Source organism: Chrysochloris asiatica, unplaced genomic scaffold, assembly GCF_000296735.1.
Source record: "Chrysochloris asiatica unplaced genomic scaffold, ChrAsi1.0 scaffold00072, whole genome shotgun sequence".
Lineage (NCBI taxonomy): Eukaryota > Metazoa > Chordata > Mammalia > Afrosoricida > Chrysochloridae > Chrysochloris > Chrysochloris asiatica.
In genome coordinates, this window is record NW_006408590.1 from 3,356,506 (window position 1) to 3,378,954 (window position 22,449).

Below are 22,449 nucleotides of genomic sequence, written 5' to 3' on the forward strand. Positions count from 1 at the left end.
AGGAAGAATGGTCATGGTCATGTGACAAGTGAGGCAGATGTAATTGCAAACCAAAAATAGCTGAGAGCCACTTGAAGCTAAGGGAAAGACACGCAAGAGTTTCTTTCTCAGAACCCTTAGAAGTAATCAACATGGCTGATATCATATTTTGAAACCCTAGCTTTCAGAACCGTGAGGGAACAAATTGCCATTCCTAGGAGAATAAGCCAGTTATCTTCTCACCTTTAACATTGTGTAGTCACTATATCTATCGGTTAAGGACGTGTTAAACTACAAGTAATAAAAAAAACGTATTTAGTGGTCAAATGGAGATATAGTTTCTCATATAATAGGAAATTTGAATACAAACATATAGAGCTTTTGCAATTTTAGTTATCATAAAAGGCTTATACTTAGTAAATTATAGAGTTTTCTAAGAAGGCTTTGCCTCTCCAAGTATCACATCTATATTCTTGACTGAAAGAAAAGGAAAAATATAGTAAAAATTACTGACAGGTACACCTCTGACTTCTTTTAATAGAAAATTGGTAACTTTCCCAGAAGCACCCTTGTCATAGGATAAACACTGTGCCAAAAGGCAGATTTGACCCTCAAGGTGGTGGTTCAAACTCCCCAGCTACTCCTCGGAAACCTTATATAGGGTCGATATGAGTCGAAACCAACTTGATGGCTCTTAACAACAATAATGATACTACTAAATGTGACTTAGCATAGGTGGATTAGGTAATTGGGTATTGACTTTTCTAATAGAGAAAAGCAAAGGAGAAGGTGGTAAGAAATTATGTTAACTATTTGTTAGAATTTAAATGCAGCAAAAGCAAAACAAAATCTTAGAAAAATATAAGGCTGTGTTTTGCCAGTTGAGAGAAAAACTACTTGTCTGGAGAGAGAAGAAAGTAGAGCAATAGCAATGAACCATAAAGTACTTGTTGTTGTTGTTGTTGTTGTTGTTGTTGTTAGGTGCCGAGTCGGGTTGGACCCATAGTGACCTTATGCACAGCAGAATGGAACACTTCCTGAGGTCAAATGTGGAATACAGTTACCTCATCATAGGTTTTGTTGTGTCTCCAACACTTTAACATAGTGGCAATGGAGGGTTCACATAATATCCATGTTTAATTATTTATCAACTTATTTCTTTATATCAGAATTTAAATTTTATTTAAATAGAAGTTTTACTTCAGGGAACAAGAAGTCCCAAGCTCCTAGTTCCTAGATTTGTGAGAAAATGTAATAAATACATCTACTGACTACTGGTTAACCAGCTAACCAGTCACCACCAAGTGGACACTAACTTATGGCAACCCATGGGTATCAGAATGAACTATGGGTCATAATAGAGGTCTGATGACCTGTATCCAGTAATCAGCATGTTCAATGGCTCATTAATGGATACAGATCATCAGACTTTCTGCTGAGGTGCTTTTAGGTAGCCTTGAACCTTAAAACTTTTGGTTAGCAGATGAGAATGTAAACTATGTGTACCATGACTACTACTATTACATTAAAAAAAAAAAAAACTTATTTTCAAAAATATTATGTGAAACATTAACCAAGTGATGACTGAAGTCTACATTACTGAAGAAAAATCTTTTTGATATGTCATTGTTGTTATTATGTGCCATTGAGTCGGTTCTGACCCATAGCGACCCTGTGTAGGATTTCTGAGGAGCGACTAGTGAGCTTGAACCTCAGTCCTGTGGTTCAAACTTACTTTGCAGTCCAGCACATTAACCCTCAGTGCCACACCTAGAGTCCTGATATGTCATAATAGGGCCATTTTTTTCAGTGTTTCAGTGAAAAATATTGCTTGCTCATTGCAAGCCCAAAGTGCAAAGCAGAAAAGCAGAATGTTGTTACAACTAACTACAAGAGATCTCCTGAGGTTACCTTTGGCTACACGCTTTTTGTTCTTTTTTTTTCTATTAATTGAGTCCTGGTGTGGTGCTGTGGGTTAACGTGCCAGACTGAAAAGCCATTTGAACTGCAAAGTCGGAGGTTCAAGCTCACCAGCTGCTCCTTAGAAATCCTATACAGGGTCGCTATAGGTCCCAACCGACTCGAAGGCACTTAACAACAATAACATTGTCAATTACGTATGACAATAAATATAAACCCTTTCCATTTAGCAATTCATGTACATTTTGGGTTTTTTTGACATTTTTTGTAATCCCTACAATGTAATATGATTTATCATGTTTACTCCCTGTGTTTTCCGTTTCTATTTCCCTGTTTTTCCTTGAGTAAATGCTGCTCTTGTAGACCTATTGGAGTCCTGGTGTGGCGCTGTGGGCTAATGTGTCAGACTACAAAGTCATTTGAACTGCAAGGTTGATGATTCAAGTTCACCAGCTGCTCCTTGGAAACCCTATACAGGGTTGCTATGGGTCAGAATCGACTCAATGGCACTTAACAGAGACCTATTATTTGGTTGAAAATTGAGCCGTGGGGATGGGTTCATTTCCAGACCTGAAGGATGCTGAGTGGCCATAATCTTGAGGGTTTCACCAGTATCTACCTCACAAGTAAGCCTTGTCTTTTCCATGAATTTGAGTTTTGTCCCACATATTTTTTTCCACACTATCTAGGACCTTCTAATGTGATTATTTTCTGAGCAATTAGCAGTAATAGACAGACACCATTTATTTCTTAAAGTCATGGAGGCTGATGTTCACATGCTCCATTAGTTCATTAAACTAATTGTTTCCATGTGTCTTTGATTTTCTTCACTTGTCTTTCCTTGGAACTGGGAGAAACGAAAAGCTATATCTCAGGTGACCACTCATGAACTTTTAAGATCCCAATCAGTACTCACCAAAGTAGGATGTACAACATTGTCCTTGTAGACTATGTTATGTCAATTGACCTTGGTCTTGAGCCCATTAAGATGTTTGGTTATGTCTGAAAAGTTTTAATAATTTTGCCCCCTGTATGCTTCACCACAAGGAGCTCTGGTAGCGTAGTGGTTACGAATTGGGCTGCTAACCTCAAGGTCAGCAGTTCGAAACTACCAGCTGTTCCACGGGAGAAAGATGAAGCTTTCTGCTCCCATAAAGATTTGCAGCCTTGGAAACCCTGTATAGGATCACTATGAGTCGGAACCAACTCGACGGTACATAACAACAACATGCTTCACCACATTCATGTACATAATTTACAAATATCCTCTGTACAACATATATATAGTGGTTATGTGCCGTGGAGTCTGTTCCGACTCATAGTGACCCTGTCTAGGGTTTCCAAGGCTGTAAATCTTTATAGGAGCAGAAAGCCTCAGCTTTCTCCCATGGAAGGTTGGTAGTTGAATGATTGACCTTGAGGTTAGCAGCCCAACTCATAAACACTACACTACCAGAGTTCCTCATATATAGTCCCATTTTCTGTTCCAAACCTGTTCAGCCTGCTTGTCTATCCATACATTCACTCATTGTTGTTAGGTGCTATTGTGACACCATGCACAAGGCAATGAAACTGCCCAATCCTTCACCATCCTTACCAACATTGTTAGGCTTAACCCACTCATTGTCAATCCATCTCATTGGGGTTCTTCCTATTTTTACTGACCCTCCACAGATCCCTCTTGACAACGTGCCAGGAAATGAAGTCTTGCCATTCTTCTAAGGAGAATTCTGGCTGGACTCATTTGCTTGTTCTTCTATCCGTCCATGGTACTTTTCAACATTCTTCACCAACACCATAATTTAAATGAATCGATTCTTCTACAGTCGTCTATATTCAATACCAATTTTGGCATGCATAGGAGGTGATTAAAAATATGTGACTTGGATCAGATGCACCATAGTCTAAAACTGACATCTTTGCTCTTTAGCACTTTTAAAAGATATTTTGCTTGTAGATCACCATATTGCTTCTATAGCAGTATTTACCTCTATTGCATTTAAATATTGAGCTCCTCCCAATGTCTTTTCCTGACTCCATAATTTTTTATTGACCTCCACCTTACTGTATTGAGTCCTAGTGTGTTGCTGTAGGATAAACATTGCACTGCTAACCACAAAGTTGATGGTTCAAACCTACTAACCATTCCTCAGTAGCCCTATAGAGTGTAGCTATGAGTCAAGACATACTTGATGGCACTTAACAACAACTGGTATGTATCTTATTGTATATTGCCTTCCTTTTCACCCAAGTTAACATATATCTACCCTCTAGTTAGTAATTTACTCTCCTTTCCCCTCCCACACCTGGTAACCATCAGAGAATGTTTCTTTTAGTGTAAAACTCTTTTTTTGATGTTTGTCAAAGGTCAGCTCTCCATGGTTGGGTGGATTTATGTCTGGATTCTCAATTCTGTTCCATTGGACCACGTGTCTGTCATTGTAGTAGTACCAGGCTGTTTTGAATACCATGGCTGTATAATAGGTTTTAAGATCAGGAAGTGTGAGGTTTCCTACTATATGCATTTCTTTAGCAGTGCTTTCTTTATCTGGTGTCTCTTTACATTTCATATAAAGTTGTTGATGTTGTTAGGTACCATCAAGTCAGTACAAATATAGTGACCCTATGGACAATAGAAATTAATGCCTGGTCCAGCACCAATCCCACAATTATTGCTAACCCTGAGTCCCTTGCTGCTGCCACTGTGCTAATCCATCTTGTTGGGAGTCTTTCTCTTTTTCTTTGAGCATCTACTTTACCAAAATAATATCCCTCTCCAGGAACTGGTCCCATGTGATATTATGTCTGAAGTATGAGAGACAAAGTATGGCCATCTGGCTTTCAGGAAACACTGGCTGCTCTTCTTTCAACATAGATCTTTTGTTCTTTTGGCATTACATGGTACTTTTAATATTCTCCTCCAACACCGTAACTCAAATGCATCAATTCTTCTACAATATTCTTTATTCACTGTCTAACTTTCTCATGAATATGAAGTCATTAAAATTATCGCTTGGGTCAGCGTCTGGAAAGATCGGTGGTATCCAGTCTCCCTGTGGTTACTGAGGGGTAACGGCCCAACAGACAGCCCCGGACTAAGGGGTGGGAAAGCAGACGGGCAGGGAGCTGAGACACCATGGAGGGTAGCGGAGGAAGCGGTAACAAAACCACAGAGGGATTGGCCGGCTTTTTTGGAGCCAGCAGAGCAGGTTACTCACACGCAGATTTGGCCAGCGTACCGGTAACTGGTATGAACCCTCTCTCTCCTTATTTAAATGTGGATCCTCGATATCTTGTGCAGGATACAGATGATTTTATTTTACCAACTGGAGCTAATAAAACCCGGGGCAGATTTGAACTAGGCTTCTTTACCATAGGAAGATGTTGCATGACAGGGGCTGCATTTGGGGCTATGAATGGCCTACGACTGGGATTGAAGGAAACCCAAACATGACCTGGTCCAAACCAAGAAATGTACAGATTTTGAATATGGTGACCAGACAAGGGGCACTTTGGGCTAATACTCAAGGTTCTCTGGCTTTGCTCTATAGTACTTTTGGTGTGGTCATTGAGAAAACGCCATGTGCAGAAGATGACCTTAATACAATAGCAGCCGGAACCATGACAGGCATGTTGTATAAATGCACAGGTGGTCTTCGGAGGGTTCTACCAGGTGGTCTAGCAGGACTAACAGTTACCAGCCCCTATGCACTATATAATAACTGGGAGCACATGAAAGGCTCCTTGCTTCAGCAGTCCCTCTGAAGATTTTGCCAACTTGTGCATGGAGTACACTTTTTGTAGTCATCCGAACAACTGTGAGTCAGTCTGGAGTTGGTATCTCTTGTACCTACAGTAAGCATAAAAAGTTGGAGATATCTGTTTTGCCGAGATGAAGACTGTTGATGGTTATCAGGACTGGCGTTTCTAGCTATGAGTGAGGAGGAGTCAAACTTCTTTGAAGGCTCATTGGGTAATATGGTTCTCTTCTCCTTTGGAGACCTTGCACATAATGTCCCTTAAATTGTAAAACTGTGGACTCCCAGAATTCAGGCCATGTTTGTCATCAGTACTCTATCACCAAGTCTGTTGATTTAATGATTCTAAACTATAATGTTCCTCTGTATTCCCAATAAAGTATGAAAATAGAACATATATATATATATATTGCTTGGATCAGGCATACCATATTCTTCAAACTAACATATTTGTTCTTGAACCACTTTAAAGAGTTCTTGTGCAGCAGATTTGCCTAATGATTTCTTGACTTCTGCTTTCACAAATGTTGATGGTTTATCCAAGACAAATTAAGTATCCCAGAATACTTTGTTGTGCTCATGTGGAACCTGTACATAGGTTAAGAGGCAGTTGTTAAAAAAGAATACGGGAATACTGAATGGTTTAAAATTAGGAAATACGTGTGCCATGTTTGTATTCTTTTACCATACTCATTCAATCTGTATGCTGAGCAAATAATCTGATAACCTTTATTACATGAAGGAAAATGTGGCATCAGGATAGAGGAAGACTCATTAACAACCTGTGATATACAGATAATACAACCTTGCTTATTGAAAGTGTTTGTTTTTGTTGTTGAAAGTGTAGAGGACTTAAAATACTTATTGATGAAGACCAAAGACCTCAGCCTTAGGTATGGGTTGCATATCAATATAAAGAAAACAAACATCCTCACCCCTGGACCAATAAATAACATCATGATAAATGGAGCAAAGATTAAAGTTGTCATAGACTTCATTTTGCTTGAATCAATCATCAACACACATGGAAGCAGCAGTCAAGAAACCAAATGGTTCTCCCATGTAAACTATCACATAATTCACAATAAAACATTAAAAAAAAAAAAAGAACTCAAATGATGTATTGCATCAGGCAAATCTGCTGCACATGACCTGTTTAAAGTGTTCAAGAGCAAAGATGTGAGTTTGAGGACTAATGTGCAATGCATCCAGGTTATGATATTTTCAATAAGCTCATAGGTATATGAAAGTTGTACAGTCAATAAGGAAGACTGTAAAATAATTGATGCATTTGTATTATGTTGTTGAAAGAGAATGGACTGTCAAAAGAGCAAAAAGATCTTTGTTGAAAGGAATATAGCCTGAGTGCTTCTTGGAAGCCAGAATGGTCAGACTTCACCTCTCATATTTCAGACTTACTATCAGGAGAGACTAGTTGCTGGAGAAGCATATCATGTTTGATAAAGTAGAGGGTTGGAGAAAAAGAGGAAGACCACCAAGGATATGGATTGGTACAGTGGCAGGAGCAATGGGCTCAGGCAGAGCAACAATTGTGAGATTGGCCCAGGACTGCACAGTGTTTCATTCTATTGTGCATAGGATCACTAACTCGATGCCACCTAACAACAACAAATCTTTGCTAAATCTTCCAATACTTTTCTTTCAAAACAATTTTTTTATTATGAATTATACAGGTTTACATGGGAAAACATCAGTTTTACATCCATCCTATTGCATTTCATTTCATTGCAATGATTACAATCCCCTCTATGCACCATCAAATAACCAAAGGGTACACTCCACAGCCACCACTCATCTATCAGTTTGTCATACTGTGGTAGCTTGAGTTGCTGTAATTCTGAAAGCTATGCCACAGGTATTTTAAATACCAGCAGGGTCACCCATGGTGGACAGATTTCAGATGAGCTTCCAGACAAAGTCAAACTAGGCAGAAGGAGCGACAAACTACTGAATATTCAGTCACTGAAAACCTTATGAATAGCAGAGAAACATGGTTACATATAGTGCCGTAAATGAGCCCCTCAGGTTGGAAGGCACTCAAAATGCAACTGGGGAAGAGCTGTCTCCTCAAAGTAGAGTTGACTGTGATGACACAAATGGAGTAAAGCCCATGGGAGAAAAACCATGGGACCTTCATTTGCTGTTAGGGCACAATGCAAAGTAAAGAGAAGCAGCTGTAAACATCCAATGAAAATTGGAACATGGAATGTACGAAGTATGAATATTGGAAAATCGGAAGTTGTCAAAAATGAAATGGAACACACTGAAATGGACTGATACTGGCCACTTTGAATATGATGACCACATGGTTTACTATGTCAGAAATGACAAATTGATGAGGAATGGTGTTGCATTCATTGTCAAAAAGAGCATATCCAGATCAGTCATGAGGTACAAAGCTGTAAGTGATAGAATGATATCCATGCACCTAAAGGGAAGCCCACTTAATACCACTATTATTCAAATTTACACACCAACCACTAAAGCCAGTGAGGATGAAATAGAAGAATTCTAGCAAGTTCTTCAATCTGAAATTGATCAAACATGCAATCAAGATATTTTGACCCTAACTGGTGATTGGAATGTAAAGGTTGGGAGCAAAGAGGAAGGATCAGTAGTTGGAAAATATGGCCTTGGTGATAGAAATGATGCTGGCGAACGCATGATAGAATTCTGCAAAATCAATAATTGTTCATTTCAAATACCTCCTTTAGACAGCATTAGAGAAGACTATACACATGGACCTCACCAGATGGAATACACAGAAATCAAATTGATTACATCTGAGGAAAAAGACGATGGAAAAGCTCCATATCATCAGTGAAAACAAGGCCAGGGGCAGACTGTGGAACAGAAAATCAATTACTCATATGCAAATTCAAACAGAAGCTGAAGAAAATGAAAACAAGTCCATGAGAGTCAAAATATGACCATGAATATATCCCACCTGAATTTAGGCTTCACCTGAAGAACACATTTGATACATTAAAAAATAAAGATCAAAGACCAGAAGAGTTGTGGGATGACATCAAGACTATCATACATGAAGAAAGCAAAAGGTCATTAAGAAGACAAGAAAGAAGGAAAAGGTCAAAATGTATGTCAGAAGAGACAATGAAACTTGCTCTCTAGCATAGAGATGTTAAAGCAAATGGAAGAAATGAGGAGGTCCAAGAGCTGAACAGAAAATTTCAAAGTCAGCTCAAGAAGATAAAGCCAAATATTACAACAAAATGTGCAAAGATCTGGAATCAGAAAACCAAAAAGAAATAACACACTCAACATTTCTAAAGTTGGGGGAACTGAAGAAAAAATTCAAGACTCAACTTTGGTTATTTAAAGATTCTCTAGGCAAATTATTGAATGACACAGAAAGCACCAAGAGAAGATGGAAGGAATACACAGAGTCACTGTACCAAAAGGAAATGGTTAATGTTCAAACATTTCAAGAGGTAGCATATGATCAAGAGCCAATGATACTTAGGGAGGAAGTCCAAAGTGCATTGTTGGAATTGTCAAAGAACAAAACACCAGGAATTGATGGAATCAATATTGAAAACTTTCAAGAAAATGAGGTGGCACGGGAGGCACTCACTCATCTCTGCCAAGAAATTTGGAAGACAACTATCTGGCTGACTGATTGATTGGAAGAGATCCATATTTGTGCCCATTCCAAAAAGAGGTGACCCAATGGAATGCGGAAATCCTCGGACAATCTCTTTGATATCCCACACGAGTAAAGTTTTACTAAAGGTTATCCAGAAACAGTTGCAATCATACATTGACGGAGAACTTCCAGAAGTTCAAGTCAGATTCAGAAGAGGCCATGGAATGAGGGATACCATTGCTGATGTCCGATGGATCTTGGCTGAAAGAAGAGAATATCAGAAAGATGTTTACCTGTGCTTTATTGACTATGCAAAGGTTTTTGATTGTGTGGATCATGACAAGCTATGGACAACATTGCGAAGTATGAATATTCCAAAACATTTAATTGTGCTCATGAGGAATCTGTACTGGGGCCATGAGGCAGTTGTTCGAACAGAACATGGGAACACTGAATGGTTTAAAATTAAGAAAGATGTGTGGCAAGGTTGTATTCTTTCACTATACTTATTCACCCTGTATGCTGAGCAAATAATCTGAGAAGCTGGGTTCTATGAAGAAAAATGTGGCATCAGGTTTGGAGGAAGAGTCATTAACAATTTGTGATTAACAATTTGCTGAAAGTGAAGAGGACTAAAACATTTACTGGTGAAGATGAAAGAACACAGCCTTTGGTGTGTATTACCTCTCAAATGTCAGTCAAGAAAACAAAAATCCTTACCACTGGACCAATGACCAACATTCTTATCAATGGAGAAAAGATTGAAGTTGTCAAGGACTTCATTCTTCTTGGATCAACTATCAACACTCATGGAAGCAGTAGTCAAGAAATCAGACGACATATTGCATTAGGCAAGATCTTTTGAAAGTGTAGAAGAGCAAAGATGTCAGCTTGAGGACTAAGTTGCGCCTGACCCAAGCCATGGTATTTTCAATAACCTCATATGCATGTGAAAGCTGGACAGTGAATATGGGAGACTGTAGAAGAATTGATGCTTTTCTGTTATGGTGTTGGAGGAGAATACTAGAAGTGCCATGGGCTGCCAAAAGAACCAATAGATGAGATTTGTAAGAAGTGCAGCCAGAGTTCTCCTTGGTGACCAAGATGGCCAAACTTCATCTCTCATATTTTGGACATATTGTCAGGAGGGACCAGTTGTTGGAAAAGGATATCATGTTTGATAAGGTGGAGAGTCGGAGAAAAAGAGGAAGACCCCCAACATGATGGATTGGTCAAGTGGCAGCATTGTTGGACTCAAGCGTGGCAACAGTAGTGAGGTTGGCCCAGGATCGGGCAGTGTTTCATTCTGTTGTTCATAAGGTCTTTATGAGTCCTTACTGACTGAATGGCCCCTAACAATAACAAAAACAGCCCACAGGCCCACCCTGCCCTCATCAGCACACAGTCTCTCTCCCTTCCTGAGTCCAGTGTCCCCAGCTGCTCCACCTGTCCATGTCATTGTTTCTGTCTCCATCCCTGGCGTCACTGCCTCTCTTGGTAGGGTCTCACTCTCCACTCTTCTCACTTGATGGTCCCAGGGACCTCTGCTCCTAGGCTGCAAAATCAATCACTCCCCTCTTTTCGTCAAAAAACATCTATCTCTACATTTCCCACCCTCACAGTCAGTTCTGATGGCAATTAATTCACAATTGTACCATAAGAGTCTTATTCCTATTTCTTTTGGCAGCCTAGTCCAAACAGATTGGAAGTCATACAGTGGTGTTTCTACCTACCACTGCCCTGTCTGGAACTAGGCTCCCTCTTGAAAGCTTGTAAGCCAGTCACGTCTTGCCTTCATAGTCCCCGCCCATTTTTGGTAGCCAATGTCTAAGTTGCTACCAACACCACCTGTTAAAGAGACTCTCTTCTCCCCATGCAATATACCTAGGCACTTTTTGAAAATCAGTTGGCTGTATGAGGATGGGTTAATTTCTGGATTCTCAATTCTGTTCCATTGATCAATGTAACTTAAATTGTACCAGTACCAGGCTGTTTTGATCACTGTAGCCATGTAGTAAATTTTGAAATCGGGGAGTGAGAGGCCTCCAACCTTGTTCTTATTCTTAAGTAGTACTTTGCTTATCCTGGGTATCTTTCCTTTCCATATAAAGTTTGTGATTGCCTTTTCCATCTCTTTGAAGAATGTTGTTGGAATGTGGATTGGGGTTGCATTATATGTGTAAATCGCTTTGGGCAGTATGACATTTTCACAATGTTGAGTCTTCCTATCTAGGAACATGGTATGTTCTTCCACTTATGTAAGTCTCTTTTGGTTTGTTGTAGTAGTGTTTTGTAAATTTTTTTGTATAGGTCTTTTGTTTCTCTGGTTACATTTATTCCTAAATATTTTACCTTTTGGGTGGCTATTGTAGTTGATATTTCTTTCCTAATGTCCTTTCAGTGCTGTCATTGTTACTATAGAGGAATCCAACTGATTTTTTATGTTGATCTTATAACCTGCCACTTTGCTGAGTCTTTCAATGATGTCTAGTAGCTTTTTTACTGAGTCTGGGGTTTTCTATGTATAGGATCATATCGTCTGCAAATAAAGAGTTTTATTTCCTCTTTGCCAATTTAGATGTTTTTAATTTCTCTTCAATTCCTACTTTGTTAAGTGTTTGTATCAGGAATGGATGTTGGATTTTTCAAATGCCTTTTCTGCATCAAACTATATAATCATGTGGTTATTTACCTTTTTCTTATTTATATGGTGGATTACATTATTGTTTTTCTAATGTTGAACTATCCTTGCATCCCTTTTATGAAATCCACTTGGTCATGATGTATTATTATTATTTTTTTATGTGCTGCTGGATGTTGTTGGCTAGGATTTTGTTGAGAATTTTTGCATCTATGTTCATGAGGGATATTGGTCTGTAATAATCTTTCTTAATGATGTCCTTCCCTGGTTTTGGTATGAGAGTTATGCTTGCTTCATAAAAAGTATTAGGAAATTTTCCATCCTCTTCTATATTTTGGAATAATTTGAGTAGAATTGGTGACAGCTCTTTCCTGAATGTTTGGTAGAACTCATCTGTGAAGCCATCTGGGTCTGGACTTCTTTTGGTTGGGAGTTTTTTGATGACCTCATCAATTTATTCTTTCCTTTTGCGTCTGTTCAAGTTTACTACTTCACTCTGTATAAGTTTAGGTACGTTGTGTTTTTCTAAAAATGTATCCATCTCTTCTATGTTTTCAAATTTGTTGGAGTACAACTCTTCATAATATTCTGTTGTTATCCATTTGATTTCATTTGGTTCCTTTGTGACATCACCCATATGGTTCCCAGTACAAATTATTTTTGTCTTCTCCCTCTTTTCTTTTGTTAGTTTTGCCAGTGGTTTGTCAATTTTATAAATGCTTTCAAAGAAACAGCTTCTTGTCCTGTTCATTCTTTCTATAGTTTTTCTGTTTTCCATCTCATTTATTTTTGCTCTTAACTTTATTATTTATTTTCTTTTGGTGACTGTAGGTTCCCTCTGTTGATCTGTTTTTAATTGTTGGAGATGCTGTGTTAATGAGTTAATTTTGGTTCTTTACTCTTTTTGGATGTGCTCATTTATTGCAATAAATTGTACTCTCAGCACCATTTTCCTCGAGTCCCAAAGATTTTGTTATGTTATGTTTTCATTCTCATTTGTTTCTAGGAAATTTGTGAATCCCTGTTTAATTTCTTCTTTTATCCAGTCACTTTTAAGCAGGTTGTTATTCAGTTTCTATGTATTCAACTTTATTTCCTTGTTCTTCTTATTGTTGATTACTAGTTTTATAACATTGTTGTCTGAAAAAATGCTTTGTAGTATTTTGAAGTTTGTAAATTTATGGAGGCTTGCTTTGTGACCTAACACATGATTAATTCTGGAGAATGTTCCATGTGCACTGGAGAAGAATGTATATTGTGCTGTTGTTGGGTGGAATGCTCTGTACACATCTATGAGGTTATGTTTGTTGACTGTGTTGTTTAGTTCCTCTGTAACTTTGTTGAGTTTCTTTCTGGTTGTTCTGTCTCTTTTTGAAAGTAGCATATTAAAACATCCCAGTGCAATTGTAGATTTATCTATTTCTTTCTTCAATTCTAGTAAGGTTTGCTTCATATATCTAGGTGCTCTTTTATTGGGAGCATAGATATCTATTATGGTTATGTCATCTTGCTCAATTGATCCTTTAATCATGAGATAGTGTCCTTCTTTATCTCTTATGATTGTTTTTGTCTTAAAGCTTACTTCATCAGAGATTAGTATTGCCACTCATGCTTGTTTATTGTTGCAGTTAGCTTGGTATATTTTTTTCCATCCTTTAACTTTCAGTCTGTTTTTGTCTTTGTGTGTAAGGTGTGTCTCTTGCAGGCAGTATATTGGAGGGTCTTGTTTTCTTATCCATTCTGCCACTCTCTGTCTCTTCACTGGTCCATTTAATCCATTGATATTCAATGTAATTATCAATAGGTATGAATTAATTGCTGCCATTATGTTAATATTTTGGTAGTGCTGTTCGTTCCTTTGTTCTGCATGCCTTCTTGTGCTGAGTTTTGTGTTTTTTGTGATATTCTTCTTGATTTCTTCTTAGTTTTCATGTTTGCTTGTTCTGCTTGAAAGTCATTTTCATGGTAAGTTGTGAAGTATTAACTTTCATTGGGGTTACCTTATAGCATATTAACTTTTCCCTCTATTTAAGAGAATATATTGTATCCTGTAGTCTACCTGACATCCTCACCACCTGGATCTCTGTTGCTACGTTTATCCCTTCTATGACATTGATATAATTGTGATCTTTTGTTGACTTCCCAGCTCCTTTGAATTCATTGTTGTAATTTTGTTCTTTTCTGTACTCTGATGTCCATCATCTGAGTTTCACGTGGCCTTGCCACACCTGTCAATCTCTGGTTGTTGTCTGTTCTTGTTGGTTTTCAGTCCAAAGAACTCCCTTGAGGATGTTTTGAAGCACTGTATTGGCTTTGACAAAATCTCTTAGATTCTGTTTATCCTGGAATGTTTTGATTGCACCATCGGATTTGATTGATAGTTTTGCTGGGTAGACAATTTTTGGTTGTCAGTTTTTTTCTTTTAGGATTTCGTATATTTCTCCCCATTGCTTTCTTGCCTACATGGTTTCTGCTGAATAGTCAGAGTTTAATCTGATTTGCTTGCCTTTGTAAGTAACATTTCTCTTTTCCCTGGCTGCTTTTATGAATATTTCCTCGTCTTTAATTTTGGAAAGCTTGATTATTTTACATCTTGGTGACTTTCTTTTGGGGTCTATCCTTCCTGGGGCACGTTTGGCTTCTTGAATGCTTATCTTCTCATCTTTCAAGATGTTAGGGAAATGTTAGGGAAATTTTCTTTCAGAAGCTTTTCGACTATCTCCTCTGTAGACTTCTTTGATTCTTCCTTCTCTGGAATGCCCATAATTCTTAAGTTGTTCCTCTTCATGTTATCCAGTATGAATCTTAGACTCTCTTCAGATTTTCAAAACATTTTTTCTGCTTGCTTTTCTATCTTAGCAGTATTGAGAGATTTGTCTTCCAGTTCACTGGTCTGGCTTCCATCTCTTCAATTATCCTCCTTTCCCCTTTCAGCGTATTGTCCATTTCTGATATTTTATTATTAATCATCTGGACCTCTTTTTGCAGGTTTTGAATTGTTTCCAATGCTGTATCAATCTTGTTTGATTGCTCTTGTAGTACTTTCCTGACTTCTTCCTTGTTTTCCTCCACCCCTTTTTGCAACATTTGAATTTGTTTCCATATCATTCTTTCCGATTCCTTGTCAGGCAAATCTAAAACCTGCTTTTCCTCTTCTGAAAAGCCTTTGTCGCTCTCCAGCTCCTTTGTCTCAGTTACTCTTTTCTGTTTTGGGGCATGTTTTGAGATCTTTTGTTGTGTTTTTTTGGTCATTTCTAGTAGTTATGTGGGTTTTTAATGCTTAAATGGATATTTGTTGCTGTGTTATTAAGCTTACTGGGTGTCTCCTAGTGGATATGATCAGGAGCTGGGCTTCCTTTTCACATGTAGTGCTTAGCAGCTGGTATTGGCTCTTGTCTCAATGGCAGAATATTATGGGGTATGCTTGTAGCCTGGCTATATGGCCATGATTGCTGACTCTTCTTGGGTAACGTAGGGAGACAAATCTCCCACCTCCAGGAAAATGTGTGATCAAAAGGCCCCACAGCAGAAGCAATATAAAAGCAGAGACAAAAACCACCACTTTGAAACAAAAATAAAACTGTGCCCAACTGGCCAGTTTTCTTACTACACAGGCAGTGTGTGTGCACCATAGAAGCCTCCAGTAGTGGGTGGGGGTGTCCACTCGCTCAGGCCCCTCCTCTAGTCACCACCATAGAGGTGCACAGATAGATACTGAGAAGTTATGGGAGAAAGATTGTCTACTATTTTTGTCTCTTAAGGTCAGTTAGGTAACTGTATGTGCACAGCATAATTCTTGAAGTAGTTGTGTCTTTTTCTTTTGGAGTTTTACAGGTTGTTAATATGGTTTGTCAGGCCAAACCTGCTTTTATTCTTTCTGGATAGGCAGGAGTAAAGGGTCCCCCAGAAGTTAACTTTAGGGCTGGGACCCACAGGCAGAAGTCCAAAGCATCAGCCAAAGAATTTGCCCTTGGACCAATGGGGCTCTTTTTCTCTGTTCCATGGGAAAGCTGTAGTCTCAACACTGGACTTTTTGGGGGTGAGAACCCACCTGCCTGATGGTGTTCAGGCTTGGCAAAGAAGGCGTGACAGGGAAGAGGATGAAAAAATGTGTAGAATCCCCCGACACCTCCTTTTGAAAATGTGTTTTTAGCGCTGGTTCCCTGTGCCGGTCTGGCAGTAATCCCACCCTCTGACCTCCACTTGGGCAGGATGTCCGCAGAGAGAGTCCCGTGTCTTGACCGATTCCTAAATCACAATATTTTCCTTTGTACTGTGATTTTTCCACTGGTGATTGCGGGAAACTGACTTCCTGAACCTTGTGCTAGATCAGAACTCTAGTGCTGTTTTGTGAAAGCAGCTTCTCTGGGTTTCCCCGATGGAGCCTGTCCTAGCTGACTCTGCTCTGCCATGGCCAAAACCTGAAGCCCCCAGTACTTTACTTGCTGAAAGATTTGAGATTTTCTACATAAACGATCATATCACCTGCAAATAGAGATCATTTTGCTTCTTTGAAAATTTGGATATCTTTTATTTTCCTTTCTTGCCTTGTATCTCTGATTAAATCTTCTAGCACAGTATTGAATAGGAGTGATGTCTAGCTCCTGTGTGCAACGGGAATGCTTTCAGTCTCTCTCCTTTCAAATTAATGTTGGCTGTTGGCTTTGTACATTATTGTTGTTTTTATTAGGTGCCATCCAGTTGGTACTGACTCATAGTGATCTCCATCAAAATTTACTCATGTGATCTCCAACATGGTTTCTATCATCAAAGTTATATTATCCAACTACCGATCCCTCTGCTTTGTATGTTGTTGTTGTTATCAGGTGCCGTTGAGTCAGAACCGACTCATAGCGACCCCATGCACAGCAGAATAAAACAATGTCCGATCCTGGGCCAACATCACTACCGCCACCACACTTGACGCCATCAATGATGCCACCTGGCTGATACATCTCATTGGGGGTCTTCCTCTTTTTCTCTGACCCTCCACCTTACCCAGCATGACATCCTTCTCCTGCGACTGTTCTCTCCGGACAATGTGTCCAAAGTATGAGAGACAAAGCCTAGCCATCTTGGCCTCCAAGGAGCACTCTGGTTGCACTTCTTCCAAAACAGATCTATTGGTTCTTTTGGCAGTCCATGGCACTTTCAGTATTCTCCTCCAACACCACAACTCAAAGGCATCAATTCTTCTACGATCTTCCTTATTCACTGTCCAGCTTTTGCATCCATATGAGGTTATTGAAAACACCATGGCTTGGGTCAGACGCACCTTAGTCCTCAAGCTGACATCTCTGCTCTTCAACACTTTAAAAAGTTCCTGTGCAGCAGATTTGCCCAATGCAATACATCGTCTGATATCTTGACTGCTACTTCCGTGAGTGTTGATAGTTGATCCAAGAAGAATGAAGTCCTTGACAACTTCAATCTCTTCTCCATTGATAAGAATGCTGTTTATTGGTCCACTGGTGAGGATTTTTGTTTTCTTTACATTGAGTTGTAATCCATATGGAAGACTGTGCTCTTTGATCTTCATCAGTAAATATTTTAAATCCTCTTCACTTTCAGCAAGCAAGGTTGTATTATCTGCATATCTCAAGTTGTTAATAAGTCTTCCTCCAATCCTGACGCCACATTTTCCTTCATAGAACCCAGCTTCTCATATTATTTGCTCAGCATACAGATTGAACAAGAATGGTGAAAGAACACAACCCTGTCGCACACCTTTCCCAATTTTAAAACATTCAATGTTCCCATGCTCTGTTCGAACAACTGCCTCTTGGTCCAGGTACAGATTTCTCAGAAGTACAATTAAGTGTTCTGGAATACTCATACTTCTCAATGTTATCCATAGCTTGTCATGATCCACACAATGAAAGCCTTCGCGTAGTCAATAAAGCATAGGTAAACATCCTTCTGATATTCTCTGCTTTCAGCCAAGATCCATAGGCCATCTGCAATGATATCTCTTGTTCCATGGCCTCTTCTGAATCCAAGCTTGAACCTCTGGAAGTTCTCTATCAATGTATGATTGTAGCCGTTTCTGTATTACCTTAAGCAAAACTTTACTCGCTTGAGATATCAAAGAGATTTGTCTGATGATTTCCGCATTCCATTGGGTCACCTCTCTGCTTTGTACATATGCACTTAATTATGCCGAGGAATTTCCTTTATATTCCTGTTTTGTTGAGTGTTTTTATCAGGAATGGGTGGAGGATTGTGTTGAATGTTTCTTCTGTGTCAATTGATATGATTGTGTACTTTTTTGTTCTTTGTTTTATTTATGTGGCAGATTATGTTGATCATGTTTCTAATGTTGAACCATACTTGCATGCTTGATATGAATGCCATTTGGTCATGATTATGTATTAACTTTTTATTGTCACTTTTTTAAAAATACCACAAGTGGATGGCTGTAAGAAACAGAAATTTATTCTCTCACAATTTTGTTGTTGCTATTTTTAAGTATTGTCAAGTCAGTTTCAATGCATAGTTTCCAAGTAATGGCTGGTACCACCAACGTTTCAGTGCAAACCAACCTTGCAATCTAGTGAATTAACCCTCAGCGCCACACCAGGACTCCACAGTTTAGTAAGCTAGAGATCTGAATCTAGAGTACTAGCTCTGCAGAAACGGCCTTGTCTCCTTTCTAAATCTGTAGATGCATCATTCCTTGTGTCTTAGCATCAACCTTCCTTTGGATCTAGGAGGTTTACAGTGCAGGGATCCCATGCCCAATGTGCACTCTCCACTCCTAACTCTTCTATCTTGATGATAGTAGGTCCTTGCTTCTCTCCTCAAGTCTCTTTCCTATTATCTCTTATAAGATAAAAGGTATTGCATGTCACAAACTGGGGTATCTCCCATAAATCAGATAAAGGTGGTGATGTGATTGCTGTTAAGTGCTGACTCATAGCGTTTCCAAGGAGCCACTGGTGGGTTTGAACCACAGACTTTGTAGTTAGCACTCTAGTGCTTATCTTACAGTGCCACACCAGAACTCTAGTGATGGGATTGACTATATTTAACAAAAATAATTTTCCACCCTTAATCCTTTTATTGGTTTATAACATCAGATTACATCATGGGAACAGCTATATTTCAATTGCCAAAACACTGAGAATCCTGGACCAGTCAAGCTGACACAAAACCTTAACTCTCAGAATGTATTATCATTATTTTAATATGTTTTTGGAGTCTATTGGTTAGTAGTTTGTTGAAAAATCTTGTATCTATGCTAATGACAGCTATTGGTCCATTATATTATTGTTCAATGATATCTTAGCCTGATTTTAGTATTAGGGTTATACTCATTTCATAAAACGAATCTGGAAGTTTGTCATCCTTTTCTATATTCTGGAATAGTTTTAGTAGAGTTGGTGTCAGCACTTGTACTGACATCAGTGAAGCTGTCTTGGTATGAACATTTTATTATTGTTCTTGGGAATTTTGTAATAGCCAGATAATTTTCTTCTTTTTTTAAAGGTCTGTTCAAATTTTTTTACCTCAGTATATGTTAGTTTAGGTAGATTGTTTCTGGAAGTGTGTTGATTTTTTCTAGGCTTTGAAATTTGTTGAAGTACATGTTTTCATAGTATTACCCTTTTTATTTCAGTTGGTTATGTTATTACATTTTCCAATTTGTTTCTTATTCGTGTTATTTTCGTTTCCTTTTTTCCTTTGTTAGATTTTCAAGTGGTTTATCAAGTTCATTTATCCTTTCAAAGAACGAACATCTAGTCTTCTTGATTCTTTGCTTTTTGGTATTTTGTTTTATTTATTTCTGCTCTAATGTTCATTATTTATTTTCTCCTATGACTATAGGCTAGTTTTTCTGTTCCTTTTCTAAACACTGGAGATACTGGGTTAAGGGTTTGATTTTAGTTCTCTCTTCTTCTGTGATGTGTGCATTTTTTGCTATAAATTGCCCCGTGAGCGCTGTTTTAGCTGAGTCCTGGTGTGGCACTGTGAGTAAATGCGCCAGACTGCAAAGCCATTTGAACTGCAAGGTCGGCAGTTCAAGCTCACCAGCTGCTCCTCAGAAACCCTATACAGGGTTGCTATGGGTCAGAACTGACTCGATGGCACTTCACAACAACAAAGGTTTGGATGTGTTATGTTTTTCTTCTTATTTGCTTCAAAAATATTTTAGAATTATATTTTATTTCCTCTCTTACCCAGTAGTTTTTAACGAAAGTGTTATTCAATTTTCCATGTATTTGATTTTTTTTTTTCCCCATGAACTTCCCATTGTTGATGTCTTATCTGATTGCTACATCTGTCACCTCATTGGTTCAGCTGATCTGGCTGACTAGGCAGTTGTCCCTTTCCTGAATTATAGCTCCATGTACCTGCATGCTCAGTTGAAGAGGATGACCTTTACAATAGAGAAGGACCATCCATCAGTCATGCAGCTGTGCTCCCCTCATAGAATCTCCAAACAAATTCTTAAAGTCCTTTGACCATAGTCTTATAGTAATGAAATGTACAGATACGTACCTGGAATGACTAGAGAGTTGCAAAATAAATACTCATGGCACAATTGGGTGCCAATTTTTCTGAATGGTCAACTGAAAATGAAAGCTTGTTGACAAATGGACAAAGTGTATTGAAAAGCAAGGAGAGCTGTCAAAAAAAAAAAATGATATATTTGTGTTTTCTAAAAGTTGGCTAAAACAAATTCTACAGCCAGAGTGTGGATAATTTTGACTCACCCTCATACTTATTGTTACAGTTCCAAATATTTTTCGTAGTCTTTTATCTTCAGCAATAATTTGAAGTATTTCAAATTCTCTTCACTTCATGTGAGCAAGATTGTGTCATCTACATATTGCTGTTTAATAAATCTTCCTCCTGATAACATGTTCTTCTTCATATAGTCCAGTGTTTTTGTTGTTAGGTGCCATTGAGTCAGTACCAACTCATAGCGACCTTACATACAGCAGAAAGAAACACTGCTCGATACTGGGCCAACCTCACTATCACTGCCACACTTGAGCCTATTGATGCTGCCACTTTGCCAATCCATCTCGCTGGGGATCTTCCTCTTTTTCTCTGACCCTGCACCATACAAAACATGATACCTTTCTCCAGCAACTGTCGGTCCCTCCTGACAGTATGTCCAAAGTATGAGAGATGAAGTTTGGCCATCCTGGCTTCCAAAGAGTGACTGTACTTCTTTCAACACAGGTCTGTTGGTTCTTTTGGCAGCCCATGGCACTTTCAATATTGTCCTCCAACACCATAACTCAAAAGCATCAAGTATCTTGGATATAGTCTAATATCTTGGATTATTTGCTCAGCATGGTGTTTTTATTAAGTGTCATCAAATCGAGTCAGTTCTGACTCATAGTGACCCTGTATAGGGTTTCTGATGAGCGACTGGTTAGCTTGAACCACCGAACTTGCAGTTCAAACTGACCTTGCAGTCCAGCACATTAACCCACATCACTACAGGATTATTTGCTCAGCATACAGACTGAAAAGGTATGGGGAAAGGAAACAGCACTGACACACACACATTTTTTGATTTTCAAGCAGTCATTATACCCTTGTTCTGTTCTAACTACTGCCTCTTTAGAATATCAGATTCTTGGTCTACATGAGCGTAATTAAGTGTTCTGGAATACTTATTCTGTAAAATGTTAGTCATAGTTTATTGTGATCTACAAACTCAAGAGCCTTGTATAGTCAATGAAACACAAGTAAATATCTTTCTAGTATTGTCTGCTTTCAGCCAAGATCCATCTGATGTTAGCAATCAGATATCCCTAGTTTCCTGTCATCTTCAGGATCTGGCTAGAATTTTGGGCAGTTCCATGCCAAGGTACTGTTGCAACCAGTTTTGAATTATATTCAGCAAAATTTTGCTTGCATATGATGGTAATGATATTTTCCTATAATTTCTGCATTCCATTGGGTGACTTTTCACTAGAATGGGCATAAATATGCCATTTTTCCAATCTGTTGGTCAGGTAGTTGTCTCTCAAATGTCTTGACAGAGATATGTGAGTGCCTCCAGTGCTCATCACTTTGTTGACGTATTTCAATTTGTATTCCATCAATTCATGGAGCCTTGTTTTTCACTAAAGCCTTCTGTGCAACTTGGCTTATTGATAACTATTGAGTGCAACTTGGCCTATTGACTAAGAACCGTCGGCTTTTTTTTTTTTTTTTTAATCATATGTTACCTCTTGAAATAGTTGAACATCAACCATTTCTGTTTGGAACCATGACTCTGTGTGTTCCTTCCATCTTCTTTTGATGCTTTCTGCATCATTTAATATTTAGCCCATAAAATATTTCCTTATTACAAGTTGAGGCATGAATTTCTTCTTCAGTTCCTTATGCTTAAAAAATGTGTGTATCCCCCTTCCAAGACTAAGACTCAATGGGAATACACGCTGTGATTGGTGACCATGCTCGACACCGATAAGGGGAAGTGAGGGAAAAACAGCAATGAAGTGGTGAGCTAAGCCCTACAACATTCAATAGACTTCTGTGAACACTGGTGAAGACCT

The 22,449-nt window shown here is 38.6% G+C and overlaps 1 pseudogene; it reads left to right on the forward strand.

Annotated features, from left to right (window-relative positions):
* The first annotated feature begins 5,035 nt into the window (after window positions 1-5,035).
* Window positions 5,036-5,664, forward strand: LOC102841090 (annotated as a pseudogene).
* The last annotated feature ends 16,785 nt before the right edge of the window (window positions 5,665-22,449 follow it).